The sequence below is a fragment of the Phascolarctos cinereus genome, unplaced genomic scaffold (genome assembly GCF_003287225.1).
Source record: "Phascolarctos cinereus isolate Bilbo 61053 unplaced genomic scaffold, phaCin_HiC Scaffold_4;HRSCAF=312, whole genome shotgun sequence".
In the NCBI taxonomy this organism is placed as follows: Eukaryota; Metazoa; Chordata; class Mammalia; order Diprotodontia; family Phascolarctidae; genus Phascolarctos; species Phascolarctos cinereus.
Genome location: NW_027555847.1, coordinates 451,506,180 through 451,512,000, shown reverse-complemented (window position 1 = coordinate 451,512,000; position 5,821 = coordinate 451,506,180). Strand labels below are relative to the sequence as shown.

At 37.1% G+C, this 5,821-nt stretch overlaps 1 pseudogene; it reads right to left on the bottom strand.

Moving 5' to 3' along the window:
• Window positions 1–429: 429 nt before the first annotated feature.
• On the bottom strand, window positions 430–982 carry LOC110199201 (ribosomal protein uL24-like pseudogene; annotated as a pseudogene).
• Between the last annotated feature and the right edge of the window lie 4,839 nt (window positions 983–5,821).

The following is a 5,821-nucleotide window of genomic DNA, read 5'->3' as shown; positions in this document are numbered from 1 at the left end:
ATGTATCAGACAAGTACATCCACATCTTTATCCCAGAATCTACTTATTAGTGTTCATAGTACAACACTTCTTTTGCTAGGCTCCCGTAGAGAGTATAGATACTGTAACTGTATCTTTAATATTCAAATGGAATATTGAGAAAAGCAGTCAGATATGAGAGTTTGAATTCAGTCAAAACCAAATTGCTGTGAAATGTTTCTCTGGAGTCATGTGAATATCTTTGACTGATGATACGTGATCTATATGTACAGAAGACAGAAAGGTAGAAAGGGAGGAGCAATTTCTTCCTTGTCAAAATGGTTATTATGGCTGTAGTGTTATAAAGAAAAATTATAAAAAGAATTCTATGAGGAGTCTGTGAGAAACTGGCAGTTTATAGTGTGTATTCTGGAAAGACTACTTTATGTGATGGCTGGAGAGAGGACAAAGAAGAGTTTCCTAACTATTATGTCAGGTAAAATATCCTCATATTTGCTTCTTATTCTTTATAAGAACCTGAAATTTTTTTTTTAATCTAGAAATTTAATTACAGCCATGTAATTTTTTACTCTTGCATCTTCTTAATAATTTCTTCCTTATATTTGTCTTTTTCTTTTCCTACTTGGCGAGATTTGGCTTTTCGCTCAAGGATCTTTTTGTGATCTTTGTCCAGCTTTAGCCTTGTGATAACCATCTTGCTGGGATGAATGCCCACATGGACAGTTGTACCATTAGCCTTCTCCCCCTGCACGCACTCAATGTAGATCATATATTTCTTTCTGTAAACCTGGACTGCCTTGCCAATTTGCTGTCTTTTGTAGCATCCTCGAACAACTTGGATTTTATCATCTTTTCGAATGGGCATGGAGGGGCCATTGTGCTTCTGTCTCAGCTCCTTAGAAAGAGGAGAAGACATCATTTTCCTACATATGCGGGAAGGGACATTGAAATGCCTCTTACAGTTCTTGCTTCAGTCAGAGGTCACAAAGGGATTGAACTTCATTTTGACCTCAGAGCCACCACAGAAGACAGAACATAAAAATTCTTAAGAAACTTTAATCAGAATCTGGAGTAAACTTAATAGTGAAATTATGTTAATGGGAGTGAAGAAAAGCATCTACTGTTATGATGAGGCTCTCAGGTGACTATGGCTTACAAATATTCTTCTGGCAAAAATATTGTAAATCATTGCATGGCTTTGCTTTATTGTTGATTTTATTTATAAATTAATTGTATATGAGTAACTAATACTGACAACAAAGGTTTCTCTGGTTTATTTTCAAAGTACTATCTAAAAACTGGGGTAAGAATCCAAACCAACTAATTCATTATTTATGAAAAAAAGATATGTGTATTAATTAATAAGAAATAAAACATTCATGCCTCTGGAATGCCTTATGACATGAGAAATAAAAGTAATATAACAATCAGTTAAGTGACATGATTGAGAAGTAGCCTACAAATGAAGTTGGTCACACCACATAATATCTTGCTACAGTGGATTCATAGACTTAGAGCACATAAAGCCTTTCCCCTCTCCTTCCCCCACAGTTATTCACAAGCTCTCCATCTTGTAATTACTTATCTGTATACATCCTGTATCCTCCAGAAGAATATAAGCTACTTGATGGCAGGAGGCATTTCTTTTTCTCTTTGTATCCGCAATACTTGGCACATAGTAGGCACTTTAAAATGCTTGTTGAATTACGTTAAGCCATTTACTTCAAAATTACAGAAATGGAATTTCATTAATATTAATACTTCATGACAAATTATAAAAGTACTAGGGAAGTACTAGGAGCTATTTGAATGATGAAAAAGAGAAAGTATAGTACATAATTTGTAGACAGTGCTACAAGGCAGTGAGTCCCTGGCATAGATTATAACTTGGCAGAGATAAGTAAATTATGATAGTCTTTATTTCCAACAGTAGAGGCAATCTGGCAGGGTAGATAGAATACAGGGTTTAAATTGAGGAAGACATATATAACAATCTAGGAAGCATCTTGTTCCAAGATTTTCATGGCACTCAAAATGTTCTGATTTTTTTAATTGAAAACAAATCAGCAATGGCAGTTTCTGTGACTATTAGTGCCATTAGTTGGCTTGATAACTGATAGGCTTGGATACAGTTAAAATTCCAGGACACATTACTCATATACCTGTAGCTTAGATGTGTATTTTTAGGTTTAAGGCCTGAAAAATAATATCATTTTAATGCAGTTGCTAGTAATTCATGATCTCCCTCATCTATCATCACTGCCAAGTCCACTGAAGTTATGCCTTCACTTCTTAGAAATATTAACGTCCATTCATCCATTATTGCAGTCCATGTAATGTACTGGCAATCATGACACCCAGGCAGATATGCTAGCCTAACAGCTATGACTAATTCTCACATGTCACTGAACTTATGCTATGTATGCCTCACCCAAAGATGAGAAACTGGACACTGCTTTGCTGCTGAAATAGCTTCTCTTTTTCAAGTGCTTACGTCAATGCTTGGGTTTAGAGCTTTTGAAAATACTTGAATCTGCACACATTGCACATATTGGCATTCCAAAGAAAGGGGGGACAGGAGGATTGGTTTCCACTCATTCCAAGAATCCAAGGGCTTGAGTTGACTTGATTTCTATTTCTAACAAACCCACAAGTGGCTATATGATGCTGGGATTCAAAATACTCCAGCTATTCTTAACAAGCTTTAAACTTGTATCCCAGCTGCTCCACAGTTGTCTGCTGTTGTTACAAGAAATAAGACACCTTTTGGCATCTTCCAGTCCTAATATCCATACCAGATTCAGGTCAATGAACAGGATCCAAGGTCATTCCCTTGTGGCTGCTCACACCAGGGATAGAAGGTGGTCTGATATGCAGAAATGCAATTTTGTTTCTGGCTATAGCCTTTATTAAAAATTACCACAAGAAGGAAAATAGACAGTCAGGAGTAGTAGAGTTTGGGCAGGAAATCTCTATTCCAACAATTCTATACAGACCCAGCTCTAGTGGAGAAACTGGCCAGGGTATTCTGTTTCCCAAGAAAATGGCTGCTTCAAAAGATTTGCTCTTCCCCCAGTATTGTAGAAGATGTGCAAAAGATATTTAAGGGAATTATGATGATTTGGGAATTACACCTTACCCCATGTCAAGACCTTGACATGGTCTCTTGACATAGATGTCAGAGCTAATCTTGTATAGGTCATGTTAGATTTGCCAGTTGGCAGGGCCAGCATTAGGGGAGGTCCAGCACTTTGAGAAGGTCACACTGCATTCTTTCCCTCTCTTCAGTAACCTTTTTTTTTTTAATCAAGGTGACCTAAAATGAACATTGGGAGTAGCTTTAAAGGGGGAGAAGTGTGTCTGGAAAAGAGTAAGAAAGTCAGTCAGCCCCAGTAGGAAGATTGTATGAATAAAAGTTCCTTGGGTCTTTTTTTTTTTTAAGCACCAGTGGAGACTCTTTCTTGCCTCACTGAATCATTAATAAAACTGTCTGGTCCCCATAGCTTTGCAACTTTCCATAACCACACTTGATATCTGCTAAGAAGTGTGTATGGGAGGGGTGGTTTCTCAAATCTCTTCTTTGGGGACAAGTTTGGTCTTTAAATTTCAGCAGCATCCATTTTCATTAATTTTCCTCCTTTTGTTCTTTCCATTTATATTGTCATAGTCATTTGGCAGATCCTTTTTCTGATTTGGCTTCCTTCCTTTTACATCAGTTCGTAAGTCATGCTTATCACTCTCATAGCATAGTACCACTCCATTACATTCATATCTCATATCTTATGAAGTCATTCCCAGTTTGAAGAGGATCTACTTTGCTTCCATTTCTTTGCACCTTCAAAAACTTCTGCTATGAATAAATATTTGGGTGCATATAAAGTTATTTAAATTACATTTCTGCTGAAGATATTTTTATATGCACTTATTTCCCCCATTAGAACATAAGCTCCTTGCAAGTAGGGTTTTTTCTCCCTCATACTTGTAACTCCAGCACCCAGGATAATGATAGGCAACAGGCAATAGGCAAACATAATGCTACTCAGGCCTTGATCAAAGTCACCTCAATGAGTTGACATCAATAAATATTTACCAAAGGACCTACTATGTGCAAAACATTGTGTTAGGTGGTATGGAATAATTAAAGAAGAAAAACAGAACAGAATTTGGAGTGGAGGGACCTAGAATTCCAGCTCCATCTCTTGCTTTCTGGTTTACCTTTGCCAAGTCACTTAATCTCTCTGAGCTTATTTCCTCATCTGGAAAATGGGGATAATGATATTTATACTACCTATGTTACAAGGCTATAGTTTTTGAAAAGTACTTTATAAACTGTGAAGTATAACATTAAGGTGAGCTGCTATTATTATTAGTGTTATAGGATAAAATCTCTGACTTTATGAAACTTATTGTCTAATGTAAGGGTTACTAATATTTCTGGGTCCCTTTAACCCTGGGCTTTCACTAAAATCTTTCCAGTACAGCCCTTATTCAATATGAAAGAAAATGCATTCTATACTTCGTCATGTATGTGAATGTAAGAATTTAAGAGATAAATTGATTTTCATAAAGGAAAGTATTCAGTACATAGCAACATTTTTAGCATCATAAATTTGTTTAACAAAGCCGCACATTTTTCACTAATATGACTGCTTTTAGAATACTTCAATAGCACAATATAATTATTTATCAGATATTCCCCTTTCCCCTTGACAAGCTTCTCATGCTCTCTGGATTCATGCATACTCCAAGTTGGGAAACCCTATTCTAATTGATGAGAGAAAGCAGGTACACAAAAACAAGTACTAAAAGGTGCAGCATAAAAGTACAATAAAAAGTTCTTCTGGGTTTGGTAGGATTATTTTCAGAGATTGGAAAGTAGCAAATGTAAGTCTGTCAGTGTGCCGGGGAAATGAAAGGCAGGTCATGTGTGAATAATATTTTGGGCCACCAAATAAATCTATTGGCACATACCTAGAATAACAAATAACCAGACCTCAGATACTGCAGCAAATAAGCAGCAAATATGGTTTCTGGTTAAATGCTTTCCCATATGAAACATATCTGTAAGCAATCTTTGCAGTTTCCAAGTCCTATGCCAACCAGAAATCTAGTCCTCCTGCAGCACAATGGTAGGCCCGTTTCATAGAATAACAGCCATAAAATGGCTTCCCAACTTTCCCTTTATAGACAGTAAAAAATCCCATCTCTGATATAGGTTGTTGTGTCTTGACAAGTTTCCTACTTCTCAACCTAGGTTCGTGAGCAGTGCCTACCTATTGGAGCAAGACAAGGATACCCTAAATCCAGCTGTCTAGACAGAGTTGGGAGTTTGGGGGCAATGCCAGTTTGAGTGTAGAAAATCAAGCATATGGCCCCCCAGAACTGAAGGATAAACGAGGGACTAAAACTTAAATATCAGGAGGTAAAAGATCTGAACTTTGTCCTCAATCATAATTTACATGTTATTTAGATACTACAGGAATGACTAAAGGAGAGTGCTGCTAACAGTTGCTATTCTTCCTTCTGATAGCTAGAGTGATGGGCCTGAAATCAGGAAGACTCATCCTGAGTTCAAATGTGACCTCAAATACTTACTAGCTATATGACTCTGAGCATGTTGTTTTATCCTGTTTGCCTCTGCTTCCTCATCTGTCAAATGAGCTGGAGAAGGAAATGGTAAACCACTCCAGTATCTTTGCCAAGAAAACTCCAAATAGGGTCATGAAGAGTTGGGCATGACTGAACAATAAAAACAACAAACAATTCTTTCTAGGGGGAGTTTATGTGTTCAGGGTAGCAGCACCTGCTTTGATGCCTGCCTGCATCTCTCTCTATAGGGTCA